The following is a 15265-nucleotide window of genomic DNA, read 5'->3' on the forward strand; positions in this document are numbered from 1 at the left end:
GCATATTATTTATAGTATGGTATGATACTTTTGGCTTTTTTGGGGTGGGGGGCGTATGCTCCTTTTTAATATAAAATACTCCGGCTCAAATTGTATTTTCTAAGGTCATTAGTCAAGGAAAATCTTTGCTCTAATTAGCCTTAAGAAAGAATGGTCTTATGCTAAATATCTCCTCGGTAATGTTCCCTCAGGACATCATGTAAAAGTAAAAGACAAGATTGATTCTCATTTTCCCTTTTCAAGAAAGCCTTTCCTGGGAAGTTGGGCATCCTACCTCTGGCAAAGCAGCACGTGGGGGTTGCCAGGGATGGCATGCATTCCTTGGTTTCCTAGCTCCTGCTCTCCCTCTTAGTACGTGGAGGCATGCTTGCCCTTAGATCAATTCGGGCCTGGGTCCAGGGCTGGCGAGTGAGTTCAGTCCTCTTCCCAGGCCCAGCATTGTGTCTTCCTCAACAGGCCTTTAGTTGAGGCGTCGAGCCCTTCTCTAAAAACTTGATTTCTCCTGTGTCCCTTCATCTTTAAAACTGCTCAGGAGCCCCCGGTCAGAAGCACTGGTGTCCCCTCCATGAGCTGCGCCAAATGACCAGCACTCTGACTGCCACTCGAAATGTTCCCTGATGCCACCCATTACCTGGCTTTATCAATACACATCAGATTTTGCTCTGGTTCCGAAGAAGGCTGCATCTCTTCCATAATGCTGGCAAAGACAGATGACCACAAATGCTCCAGAGACCTGACCTCTTGCTTATCTGTAGCTGGATTAATACTTCTCATTTCACTGTTCCTTGGAGCTATTTCTTGACCCTGGTCCAATCAAAACTGATGCCTGGCTTTGACATCTGAGGTAATTCCATCCTTGGTAGTGCGCATTACAGTTTTAGCAATGCACAACGCTGTCTCTTGTCACTAATGTAAGCTTTTAAGAAATTGATCAACATATGATTTCTTTTAGTTACTGTTGGAAACCAACACCACCCTCCGGGGTCTATTCAAAGAGTCTAGATTGAATAATCCTAGACAGTTCAGACTCTGACAAGCCCAGTTGAATTCCTATAAATGCAATTGTTGTGCTGGCAAATTCACCACCACCCTATCCCCTTCTTCCATTTCCTGCTGAGGGACTGATCCTGCCATCAGCAAGCTTACCCCATTAGCAATGCCTGGTTCCTTGTTTTAGGTCCTTCTCTTTCTTACCCCAAGTCAGCCAGCTGTACTCTGCTTATCCACATGCAAATAAAACCAAGAGACCCAATGCCATAACTGGCTGACATCAGGGCAGCTTTGCTAACGGGAAATGGTGTATTGCTCAGAAGTTTTAATGACCAGTATCTTTTCCCGTCTCTACTTGCCCCCATTCTTTCCCATCTTTCCCCTTTTATAGCCAGTGTTATCTTCTTGTTAGTGACCCAGTAGGAGAGAACTCTCACAAAGGATGCTGAAGCTGTCCTCCTGGAACCCTGGTCCCCTTGCTTGCATTTTCACAGCTGAAACCCATGGCTTTATTTGCTACCTACACTTTATCACCGGGGCTTTCATGAAAGAAAAGGAATTTGAGAAGCAAATGTGGGAGGAATCTAAAAAGACCAGAAAGTGTACTTAAGGACTGGATCTCCAGCAGAGTGGACATGTTTAGAAGAGCAGCTGCAATCTTTAGTCACAAATGGATCCAATTCGGAAGGCTTTTAGTGCAGTGAAACCACACGCTGGATAATAATCAGACGTGATTTTTACCTTGCACTACCACTGAGGCGTCCAATTTTAAGGCACCGAGTTATTTTCCCCATTCTGTACAAGTTCAAAATCAAGGCTATTGTGAGTATATCAGAGCTGGAAAATCTTTGCCCCACCCCCATTCCCTAAAGCAAAAAGCATTTCTGCACATACAAATAGATAGAATACACATCAAGAATTCCTAGGATGTTGGCACATGGCAAATGTTAAATTTGGCAATTCCTAGAGTATTGGCATATGGCAAATGCTAAATTTGGCCTGTGGAGGGACATCTCCCAAGAAAAAGAGAAGTGTGGTTACCACTTCGCTGGATATTTCCTTCAGCACAAACTCGGAAACAAATGCCAGGGTCAGGGGTGGCCATGGGGCAGAAATTTTAGCTTGTTCTCATCTTGGATTCATTTTTCTTGGCTTATCAGAAGTCTAGGACTCCTTGGGACCTGGATGGAGAGAAGATGTGACACTTTCTAGCATTCCTAAGACTCTTAATAGTGAGTGCTGTAATTCAGGCAGGTGGTCTTGAACTATTCCTGACCCTTGGTTTTCCCCCTTAAGGGGGGGTGCTTAGGAGTTAAGGACACACATGGCACTGAAAATGCAGGGGATGGGGTGGCAGTGGGAGGGCCTTTGTGGTCACCTACAAGCCATCATTTATTTTCACTTTTAAGCAGCTATGGCACTCTCATTGCAGGAAGAATATACAGATACCCTAATATTTATGAGCACTTACTATGAGCCACACACTTTCTTAATCACATTAAATGAATTAATTTATTTAATCCTCATTTAGACCCCTGAGGCAGGGATTATCATTAGCATCATTTCACTGAGGCACAGGGAGGTAACTTGCCTAAGGCCACCCAGCCAGTAACAGATGGAGCCAGGTTTCAAATCCAGTCCAACTCCAGATTTCATGCTGCCGGGGAGGGTGAGTTTATAGTCAAACTCATGGTAATTAATAAATATTCCCTAGTTAATGAATCTGAATATATGGAAAGAAAAAAATATGTCCACCATTCATTGACTCTTAAAAGAATCCTGCTGGCGAACATAAGTCGGCGAGATTGACATCTTTTCAGCTTGTTTGCTTGAAGAGATGCCTGCTGTTCTGGAAATAACTTCAGCATGACACTGTGTTTTGCCAGCCTCCCAGCTAACTTTAAATCGTGTGGGTCACAACTATAAACGCTCTGTCCTTTTGCTTGTCGGGGTTTTGAATTTGCAGAGCTTACATAAGTAGATGTTGTTAAGACAAGCATGAGAGATGATTTGACTCGGGTACATTCGCTCAGGAAGGATGTGCTATAGAGAATTAGCCCTGAGGGGAAAGGCTCCTGATATCAGTTTTTCATTTCCCAGAGAACTCACGGTGCCTCTAAGCAAGTCATTTTACTTCTATCTGCCTGTTTACTTTTCTCTAAAATGTGTGAGATAATTCCTATGCCTCTGGGAAGCAGAAAAAGAGAGTAGATTATTCAAATGCCAGAAGAAAATAGGATGAAAAATTCTATGATTACATGCTCTCATTATACTAAACAACAGCAGATTTACAAAAAGTTTAAATGACTCAACGGCTGGTGGCAGCAGGTAGCACATCCTCAAGCTTTAAGGCTTGTTGAGGCAGCGTCTGTACGAAAGCTGGACCTGCTTACGCCCACCGTTCTGCATCCCTAATGCTTCCCTGAAGGAGCCCTGGAGGGTCTGTTCCAGAAGGGACAGGGGGGCCTCGCACTCAGGGCTTCCTGAAGACTAAAGAAACTGTTTGGAATGACACGAATACACTAGGAAGTGAAAAGGTTCTTACATGTACAGAACAAATGATACATTCTATGCACATTAGGTTCTGAGACAAACAAGCTGCCCTCGCTTAGAAAATGATGGCAATCCCTAACCAACGGGTTCAAAAGAAAAGTCTGACCTCATCTGGTTATGGATTCTTTCTTCTTATTCAGATTCTCATCGTCTCCTATGTAGGTTTCTCATTATCGGAGCTGAGGTTGGCAGCATCTTTGTATTTGTCCTTATTACCTTTGGTAAATGGTTCTCAGTTTCTGCAGAGGTGTTGGCAGCAAGTCCACTCTAAGCAGCTTTTATCAGTTGATGGGGCTTTGCCACCCTCCGGTAGGCCCCCCAGATGCCTGCAGCCATGGTGCATTAATCCTGGACTGCCGGGGCCAGCCCTCTCTGCTCTATGTACTCCCTACTGTGCTTTGCCATTGAGCAGACACTTTACTCGTCTGGTTGGTGCCCAAGCTGAAGACAAAGCATCACTGTTCAGCACCCTGAAAAGTTACTTCTCAACAAAGCCCTGAACTTGCAAACAAAAGCAAAACAATAAAACACCCTGTTCTAGTTTGCTAGCTGCCAGAATTCAATATACCAGAGACAAAATGGCTTTTAAAAAGGGGAATTTAATAAATTGCTAGTTTACAGTTCTAAGACCAAGAAAATATGCCAATTAAAACAAGTCTATAGAAATGTCCAATCTAAGGCATCCAGGGAAAAATACCTTGGTTCAAGAAGGCCGATGAAGTTCAGGGTTTCTCTCTCATGTGAGAAGACACAGGGTTCCTCTCTCATCTGGAAGAGCACGTGGTGGACATGGCATCATCTGCTAACTTTCTCTCCTGGCTTCCTGTTTCATGAAGCGCCCCAGGAGGCATTTTTCTTCTTCATCTCCAAAGGTTGCTGGCTGGTGGACTCTGCTTCTTGTGGCTATGTCATTCTGCTCTGCTCTCTCTGAATCTCTAAATCTCCTAAATGTTTCCTTTTTTATAGGGTTCTAGTAAACTAATCAAGACCCACCCAAATGGGTGGAGACATGCCTCCACCTAATCCATTTTACCAACCACTCTTGATTAAATCACATCTCCAGGGAGATGATCTAATTACAGCTTCAGACATACAATACTGAATAAGGATTAGAAGAAACAGCTGCCTTTACAAAATGGGATTAGGATTAAAACATGGCTTTTCTAGGGTACATACATCCTTTCAAACCAGCAACATACCTTTATGCCTGATTTCATTATGCCCTTGTTACCTAATATCAAGGTGTCTAGAAACATCTTGACTTTCTCTTAGATAATGAAATACAAAATCTGTTGTATGTGTGAGAAAGGGATGGAGTAGAAGGAGAAAAGAGGAAATAACTTCAGGAGGTGAAAGAGAAAAAGATGTGTATTGCATAGTATTTCTGGCTTTGTATTACAATTGTGGTGAAGTGTTTTCTTTTTCTTTTTCTTTTTCCTTATGACGAAATCTATATTTTGGACGTGCTTTGGAGTACGGAATTACTTTGGTTACTTCCTTCCCAATCCAGGGTTCTATCTTTTCATGCTTATCAGCTACAGTTAAATGATGAAGGGTTATCCAAATGCAAGTTAACTATTGTGTTGTAAGAAGAGGCAGCAGTTAGTTAAGCACAGAAGTGTAGGCACGGAGCTAAAATAGGTCTTCTCCAAGCCAGCATGCAACAAAAGTCCAATTTGCATTTAATTTTGTCCATTTTTTCCAATCTATGTTTTTGAAGAGCTCAGGTTGTTTAGTAGGCAGCACTTCCACATGATCACAACTGAGAAAGAACATTCAATGAACTGTCATCTATCTACCTGATGGCCATACTTAAGTGTAATGTTTGGAGAACAAACTTGCATTGTTTTTGTTGTGATATTGTGTGACCATGACCTTGGAATCTGGTCAACTCACCATTGCCCGAGCCATTATACTCTTCCCACAGGTGAGAGCCACCTTGTCTTGGGACAAATCATTCTCCATCCTACCTTCTTTCTCAGTATTCCACAGGGGACTGAGTCAATAAAGCATCCTTTAAAGTTTTTAAGTAGGGCAGAGTGTTTCAAACAGTTTTGGTATTCAATCTAATAGGCTTCCTCAGCTTCCTTCTATGGTGAGTGGAGAGCGGCTCCCTATTAATGACTGCCCGTGGGAACAGAATGTTTAATGGAAAAATGGGGCTGTCTCAGAGGTAAGTGTTGACTCCTCTGCTTTCCAACTGTACAAACAAGATCAGTATACTTAAACTATCGTAAGTTTAGTTTTTTTAGCCACCAAGAGAGAATAATGAGACCCACATGTGCTGGTTTGAATTTGTGGACTCCAAAAAAGTCCTATCTTTTAATCCTAACTCAGTATTGCTGGGTGGGAGTTTTTTCATTATCTATGGAGATGTGACCTATCCAGTTGTGGGTGGTAACTTTTGATTAGATGTTTTCCATGGAGATGTGTCTCCACCCATTCAAGGTGGAGTTGCTTACTGGAGCCCTTTAAGAGGGAACCATTTTAGAAAGAGCTACAGAGCCCATGCAGCCAGAGACCTTTGGTGATAAAGAAGGAATACACACCCGGGGGAGCTTCGTGAAACAAGAAGCCTGGAGAGAAAGCTAGCTGACATCACCATGTCCACCATGTGCCTTTCCAGTTGAGAGAGAAGCCCTGAACTTCATCAGCCTTCCTTCAGTGTGGATGGCCTCTTGTTGATGCCTTAATTTGGACATTTTTATAGACTTGCTTTAATTGGGACATTTTCATGGCTTTAGCATGGTAAACTTGGACCTTGAAAATGACCCTTTTTAAAAAGCTGTTCCGTTTCTGGTATACTGCATTCCAGCAGCTAGCAAACTAGAACACCATGTCACAGGATTGTTATAAGGATGTTACGAGATAAAACAAACACATAGTGGCTCTTCAACAAATACAAGATTCCTTCCACTCACCCACCTTGTTGACAATGCACTTGCTATATCAACCTGCTACTCAGGTGAAGAAACATTATTTGTATATAGTATTTAGTGGTTTTTCCTTAGATCCAATTTTTTGCTTACAAAAAACAGACACATTTTTATCCATTCTGGCTATGGATGTAAAATAGCACACATTTTAAAGGAAGAAACCAAATAAGGAACAGCTGTTTATCCTATACTTTATTATAATAAAACTTTTGTTTTAAATCAGAGAGTAAAATTATGGGCATATAAATGCTTTTCACACAATAAAAATAGGCTAGACTTGCTACCAATAATTTCAACCTGAAAACCAAACATTTCACTTAGCCCTCATTGTACGGCATGTTCATTTAGTGAAGCTGCTTGGGAGTTATTTTTAAACTCAGCCACTTAAATCATCGTGTCTCGCATGCTGTCTAGAAGATGCGATGTTTCATTATCAAACAGAAACATTATGTGCTGTGGCATATGAGTCATTAAAGGAACAGCAGATATGTTGTCACTCCCAAATAATAAGCCTTGTTACTATTATTGATTATGTCTTCATAGCTTCTTAACTGAGAATCTCAAAGAACGTTATAATTCAACTACATGAAATTCTACTAATGTGGGTATTCTAAAGGATTTTCCTACCTACTGTCCATGCAATCATTTATTTGTCACCCATTTATTGAGCATCTATTATGTGCTAGATATACTGCCAGGCACTGGAGATTCAAAAAGGAGTAAGGCCAAGATAAAGTCTTATGCAAATCATTTGCTGTTTAGACAAGTTTAGTTAGAAAGTGTTTTAAAGTCTGATTTGCCTTAATCTGCACAGGAATCTCTGCATTCTAAAGGGCTTCCCTGGACTGTGGAATTGAAATAATAAATTGTTTGTATGCAGATTTCAAACTAAGAAAGGGTGATTTCTGAAAACTGTATCATTTGGAAGAAGCCCAGAGGCCTATCAGAAACCTTGCATTATTCTGTTTAAATATATTTTGGGTTTAAAGAAAGTTGGGGGACATCTCAAATTGGAATTTTTTTTTTGGTTTCCTTCAAAGTTGTCAAGAAAACTGATTGAAATGACAAAGACCGTCATGAGACTTGTGTTTGGACCCGTGATTCAAACTATACATGTTGTCATTTCTCTATTGCAGCTGGGAGAAAAGGGAAGAGAAGGCATATAAATAGACTGTTAGTAAGACAGTCTATGTTTTTTTCTGGTAAATGTGTAAGCAGTTAGGTTTCTCCTGTTAGAGAAAGAGAATTTCTTTGAAAGTTATTTTTCCTACATAGCTCTGAAACTCTAATACATGCGTGTATGTGTGTGTGTGTGTGTGTGTGTGTGTGTGTGTGTATTTCCCAGAGACCTTTGAACTTTTATCATTAAGACACGATTCATAGCCTTGTCAGACGTTGCTCTGTATGAATTGCAGGACCTAAATTAAAGAAAAGTTGAAATTAAAATCAATGAAATATGCACCTATTTAAAATTTTTTTTTGCTTTATATTTTTATTCTCTGAACGTGCAGGACACTTTAAGGTAGCAATTAATTTATTTTTAAGTAGTATGCTTTGTTCGTAGCTATTGTATTTGAGGTTTAACTTGTAATGGAAGTGAATTGAAAATATGCTGCCTAGTATTTCTTCATCACTAAATACACCTTTGGGAAAGTCAGCCACGGCGATCCTGGAAATACAGCTGAGACATTTGTGTCCACTTGATAGTTACTGAACAAACTTGAGACCTAGTGCCAAGGAGAAAATGAACACTCTTACAACCAGTCTCTGTCAGCAGAGATATCTCATATATTAATTTAACCAACATTCATGGAAGGTCTGTGACACGCAGAAACTGGTCCTCTATGTACTGGAGATAACAGTAATGGCTGAGACACACTCACCTTTTGAATAAGCTCACTATTTGTGGAAGCACACACAGAAACGCAATCTGATAAAGACCGATGGACTGTTTTCAGCTCTGAGAACAGGTACTGACCTTTCCTATCCAGATAGAAAGCGTGAGAACATTCTCTATTCCTGGAATGTCCCTTCTCTCCCTTTCTGAACTAGCTAATGCTTAGTCACATTGAAATAAAACTTTTTCAGAAAAACGTCCTCTGACTGTGCAGGCCAGGTTAGGTTTGCCTGTTCTATGCCTCCATAGAACCCTGTGCTTTTTTGCTCAGACTATCTTGTAATTACTTGATACCCATCTTTCCTGCTAGAGCATATGCTCCCCAAAGACGGAGATGGTGCCCGTTTTGTTTACACTGTTCCCCACAGCTAGAGCAGTGAGTCTTGCACTGTAGGCCTCTGAAGACAGCTGCAGGGGAAATCTGAGAAGTTGTTGGTTTACTGAGTCATTTGAACTCAGTCAGTTTTGCTGCTGGGACCACGCCCTTAGCTGCCTGTGGACTCCTCTTTACCACCTTCTTGTTATCTTGAAACGGATCCCAGACTTCATTCAGCTTGTTCTCTGTACTTCTGAGGGGCATTTTAAATCGGAACTGTTCTTTGCACTTGGACCCAAGCACCTCAAGGGTCTCTCTAAAAGAGTGGGCTCCAGTTTCCACCCATGTCTGTATCATACCCCAAGAGGTCTCTGGAGAGTTTCCACTGAGGATTCCTGGTCAGGCCCGATGGCCTTGTCAAGTTCTGGTGTGACAGTGACCCTGGCAGCACAACCTTGCAAAGAGACACCCCACATGGAAGGTTCTGTGGTTGGAATTTTGTTTCTTTTACTGTTTAGGTTTTAATATTAATGAAATTTGTATCTGTACAAATTAGATGAGAAAACAAGGAGAGAAAAGTGCTTCCTAGATCCCATAAGTTAAGTAAATGTTTTTCCTTCCACAACTAGAAAGCTATATTTGTACACAGGAATATATATTAAACATGATTTATAATACAAATGCCTTTTATTTGCTGTCACTCTCGCAAGGATTTGTAAGGTACACATTTGACAGTATATATTATAGACTCAGGGGTATTCTGTCCATTCCTTTCATGCAAGTAGGTTTGGGTTCATATTGCTAAGAGACCCAGAACCATGCCATAATTAATGGGGGAGAGATAAACTAGTGCACTTAATACTTCATACTGGAGAATAAAGGGCCAATTTATATCTAAATTTAGTTATTTAAACTAAATATTTTGGTTTCTTGAAATCAGTTACCTAGTCACTTTTCTTTGGAATCATGAAATATTAAGTAGTCTAAAGGAAAGGTTAAAGGAGTAGGATACACTTATCTTCAAATATCTGATGTGGGTACAACCAATTGTTTTCATCTTTTCTCCATTAGAAAACAAACACAAGAAAGCATGCTTACACAGACAAGACAGTAGAAGAGATTTTCTCATAAGTGATTTCAATACTAGAGGGAATTATCAAAGAAGACCTAGAAATCATTCTTGTGGTTGTTTGAAATAAAATCTTGGATTTTTCAGGTCACCAATATCATACTGAGTTATATAAAATTCACAAAAGCTAAGATCACAAAAAGTGAATATCACCCCCAAAGATAAGTACTGACAACAGTTGGGGCATATTTCTTTGATGCTTTTCTCTACATAATTTAATTTATTATTATTATTATTGAAATGAAATCATATTATACAAAAAATCATATTATATAATTATTCAACAATTTGATTTTTATACATAATTATCTTAAACTTCTTTACATATCAGTAATATTTCTTCCCTCCCTCCTTCCTTCCTTCCTTTCATTCATTCATTCATTTTTTTTTATTGCAAAATGGCAGACCATTGTAAGAATGTTTCCATAATCTTAACAATTTTTCTTACTGATGTACTTCTGTATTGTTTCCATTTTGGGGTTAGTACAAACAATACAGTGATGAATCTTCTTTTATGTATTTATATGTAAAATGTGGGAGTATTTCTATAAGGGAAATTTCTTAGAAACTCGATTTTTTAAAAATTGTAACAGAAACTCTAATATTGCCATCTTAAGGTATGTCCCTGTTTCTACCTATCCTTACCAGTCTGGTAATATCAATTTTTAAATATTTTGCTAATTTATTGAGACCAAAAAACATCTTATTTTTTATTTCATTTGGAGCTCATTGATTATTAGGGAAGCTGAGTAATTTGCAAATGTTTATTGATCAAAAACAGTTGTTCTTTCTCAGATATCTTTTCCTTCATTCCCTTTTCATTTGGTTTGTTTGTCTTTTTCTTATAGAACTTTAGACCTATTTCGTGTGGACAAAACATCTTTTCCACTGAATTCCTCGTAAATCCTTCTAATAGCATCCTCTGTATTTTGACTTTGTTTGTGGTGTCTTTTCACAATAACAGGAACTATAATAAGATTCTTAAAATGTACTTGCTCCATGTCAGTAGGACAGCAAGGCTTGTGTTCAGGCTTCGTTTTCCATAATAGTCATCCTTGCTCCTGGTGGACATATTTTGGCAACTGACAGATAATTTTATGTATTTCATCAAATCTGTGGGTAGAATAAATACGTTTTCAATATGATCTCTCTCCAAAACATTTTACCTCTAATTATCCCATTTTTAGTAAATCGCCAGAAAATGTTCTATCAATATGAGGAAGTAAACCAAAAAAAGGCACATTTGTAGGATGCAGACCAAAAAAGCATTCGGTTTTCAAGAGTGGTGATGGGAGCTGCTAGGACGCTGGTAAAGGAGAGGCTAGAAGAGCTGGGCAGCAGCCACTAGCCCATGTTTGGAGCAGAAGGAGATTCACGAAGGCCATTTCCAAAAGAAAGAAAATGGAACTAATCAATTATCTGAGTCATGTCATCCCACTGAAGATGCACATCTCTTATCGGAGAGTTTGGGGGAAGAGTTTGTAAAATTAAGCAACAAAAAGCGGACATTTTTAGTTCCCAAATTGACAGAAAGTTGTAAAAGAAAGAGAAAGTCATCATAGTACAATGTAAAAGAAGTAGGGTGGGGTGGTGATTCAGAGTAGAAAATAAAGAACTGAAGATCTATGATTGTGGTTTAAAATGACATTTGATTTTATCCGAATGAGTAAAAAAGATGTGAGAAATGTAAAGTTATGATGCTCTCCAACTTAAATTGAATTTAAAAAGAAGGTATAGATCATCAAATAAGCCACAGCAAATTTCAAGGACTGGAAACATTTAAAGTATGCTCTCTTGCCTTCAGGGGAATTAAGCTAGAAATTAGTAATAAACAGATAACTCTGAAATCCTCAATTACCTGGAAATGAAACAATATATCTCTAAATAAACTATGTGTCAAATAATAAATCATGACAGAAATTAGAAAATACGTTGAATCAATGATAATAAATATTTGGCATATCACAGTCGATGTGATGCGACAAAGTATTGCTGAAATGTATACCCTTAACTGGTGATAGTAGCTTTTCCTCTGTACCAGCAAAACCAGTTAGACATTGGAATAGAATACGAGTTCTCATCTACAGAACCAGGAAAGAAACCCTAGGAATGAACTGAACAAGCAACAGCACTGCCTATGTGAAAAGAATAGGATGCTGAGATTAAAACAGAAGATTAAAATACACAGAGTTGCCTGGGTGGCACAATGTACCTTATGATGGTGTTAATTTTATTCAAATAAATATAGGGGTAAAACATATAAATCCCTCAGAATTTTAACATTGGAGTGGGTTGGTAAAGATGGGTTACTCATATTTATGTGTGCATATTTCAATTTTACACAATGAGAATGTATTATTCTGTGTTTTTTTAAAGAGGTATGAGAGAGAAATAAAATCTAATAAAACGACTTTATCAGTGTGAAATAGGCTGATGATGACATTTGGGGCTTTTTTTGTCATTCACACTTGGGCCCGGCAAAAAACATCATTCTCCACATTGTGGTTTTTGTGCGATGGATAATATATTTAATAATTAACTCTCCACAGTGTGTGGAAATTATGCTTCAACACTACAATATTTTATTATCTGAGCTTTATTTCACATAATAGATTTCAGTAATGTGTTTTGGCGCAGAGTATAATTAGTTAATGGGGTTGCATTCACAAACCTGGTCCAGCGTAGGATTATGTTCCCTTTCAAACCTCTTCCTTTTGAAATTATGCACCCTGCTGTACCTGACTCTCTCTCTCTCTCTCTCTCTCTCTCTCTCTCTCTCAGACACACAGATACATGGAATTCCTCTTCCTTCAGATGAGCATAATTTTTGACTCTGAGAAGGCACTTTCAATTTTCATTTTTATTTTTATCATGTAATAGGAAAAAGCATCAGGAGGTCAGAGGACAGGTGAGGTATAGAAATATTAGTAACTCGGTACATTAAATATTGTGATTCTAGGATGTAGTGAAAGAGAAGTGTTCTCTTCTAGGAAAAGGCATGTAATAAGTTGAAATAAATGCACATTTATACAGTCTAACAAATGTTAACGTAGATATTTTATGCTATATTATAATCATCTTAGAGAGCATCCATCTAAATATTTCCACCATGCCAAAAAACGTGAAGCTAATTTCTATCATTTTGGTTGCAAAAAGTATTTTATTTCATGATGTACGACAATAAGAGGATGTCGCCTGTTAAAAAAAAGGGTTTAGAAATCCTTGTTGGTCATTGATATGGAATCTTCTTTTACATGTTGCAATAACAGGATGCTCATATTTAGAAGCCAGGTAAAATATTTTGATATATTTTCTGTGTAAAGCTTGTTTCTTTCCCAGTATCCCATATCACACATTTACATATTCTACTGTAAGAATTTCACAATAGTTTGGTGAGTTTGATGCTATCAATCCAATAATTGCAGAATCTCAATATTACAGAAAAAGAAACTTATGCTCAAAGGTGTTAAGTAAGTTGCCAAGTAACAGAAATAACGGTTGAAGTGCAGGTCTGGACCGAAATGCCTGGCTTATTACAAAGCACAGTACTTCGGTTCTCCATAGTATAGTACATGAATGTCTGTAATATTTCTTCTGAAATTATCAATATGCTGGTTATGTCTACATGTACACTCACCAACTCAAGTGTCACACAATCTATACCCCTGGGAAGGGGAAAGTTTGCCTGAGATTTTGCAAGTGAGGAAGACATCCAGTCTGAAACTGGTATTTACCTTTGACTTCTTCCCTTCCCTTCCCCTTCACCTGGAGACCTTTGGCAACTCCTGCCAGCAGTCCTGCCAGGAAGCACCTGACTTCCATGCATTTCTCTCCGCCTCCAGGTCCCTGTCTAAGCCGAGTCCACATCTCCCCACTTGGACACTGTAGCATCTCCTCTAACTCATCGCTCACTTCTACTGCTCTGGGCCCTGCAAAGAAGCCAGAGTAAACCTGCTAGGTTTAAATCAGTTCATTTCACTCTCTGCATCATCAGAGAGGCCTTGGTCTCTTCCTTGCACTGTAGGAACAAAATCATTGCATCTAAACTCTTCACTGAGTTTGCAGGGCCCTGAGCTCATACTTCACATGAGCTGCCCACCCCTGGCTCTCCACCCTCCAGCCAGGTGGTCTTTGGTTGATGCCCAGAAACCCTGGGCTCTTAGCTGCTTGCAGACCCCTGAACTTGGCGTTCCCTACATCGGGCTCATTCGTCATGTCTCAGCTTGAATGCCACTAAATCAAAGAGAACTTCCTTAGGCACTAAATAGAAGTAGGGCCCCAGACTTTTACTTTTTATAAAGAAAGTTTATTTCCCTTTGCAAACCCAACACATGTACTTGTTTACTCCTTTGTTATCTCCCTCTAGCCAGTAGAATTTAAGCTCGGTAAGGGCAGATGCATGGCTTGTCTCATTCGTTATTGTACGTATTTTCTTTCTGGCGCAATAAGTAAGCATAGTGGATTCTCAATAAATACTGAGTTAATGAATACTTGATTTGCATTATAAACATGCAAAGTCTGTATAGAGAACTTTAGATTCATTTATTCAAAGATTTCTACATTTTACTTGCGAGTTTTTGTAATAGAGAAAATAAATCATGAGTCTTAAAATAGGACACTATTCCACTCTCCTCTAAGACCAGGCTTATGGAAACTGGCTTATGAAATATTCAAAGAAAAGCAAAACTTTAGTTAATATAATTCAGAAAAAAAATCTGACATCAGTTTAATTGCTATAATTGTAGTGGATGTCACTTAAAGATACCTTGGTTAAATGGATATTGTTAACATTAATAAAACGTTTTCCTTTCTTTTGATAATTAGTTTCTTGAAGCCTGTGCTTAGGGAAATTTTCACTTTCCTAATTAGTTTTGTTTTGTGTTTGTTGCTTGGTTTGTGTTTCTTTTCCTGAAGAAAAGAGTTAATTACGTTTCACAGTGGTTAAGGTAGACAGCACATATTCTCTTGTATCCGAATTTAGATTTAAGTCTGCGTTTGGATCTTTCTTATCCTGTGCTGACTTCTCCCAATTTGGGTTGTTTCAAACTGTGATTTAAAAATAAAAATCTATTTAGCAGACTAAAGTCTTTAATAGCAAAAACGTAGAAGGCTGAAAGATCAATGCTTTATTCTCAGCCACAGGCACTTTTCCTGCTCCTACTGTATACATGGGTCTAGTAAAGAATAAAAATAATGCAGACAGCGTCTGTTCCATCCTGCTATTTTTAAATTGGCATTTTCAGAGACCTGACCCCCTAAGAGAAGGTTAGCTAATCTGGATTGAAAATATCAAGGGATTGCCTTGAAGTTGATATGTCAGATTAATTATCTTAAAAACCCTTTCCTTATGAAATTTTGTAAGTTAAATTACTGCCTAACAAACAGAAAGAAGAAAAGAAATCAGTTAGGCAGCTTGCCACAATAAAAAACAATAACAAAAACAT

The 15265-nt window shown here is 38.8% G+C and overlaps 1 long non-coding RNA gene across 1 annotated transcript in view; it reads right to left on the reverse strand.

Moving 5' to 3' along the window:
- Positions 1-10571: 10571 nt before the first annotated feature.
- Positions 10572-15265, reverse strand: part of LOC143642837 (uncharacterized) — an 89413-nt gene continuing 84719 nt past the window's right edge. Inside the window, exon 3 of the long non-coding RNA XR_013155927.1 lies at positions 10572-10934. This is a non-coding gene — a long non-coding RNA (uncharacterized LOC143642837). The remainder of the gene's footprint in view (positions 10935-15265) is intronic.

Source organism: Tamandua tetradactyla, chromosome 7 (assembly GCF_023851605.1).
Source record: "Tamandua tetradactyla isolate mTamTet1 chromosome 7, mTamTet1.pri, whole genome shotgun sequence".
NCBI classification, from domain to species: domain Eukaryota; kingdom Metazoa; phylum Chordata; class Mammalia; order Pilosa; family Myrmecophagidae; genus Tamandua; species Tamandua tetradactyla.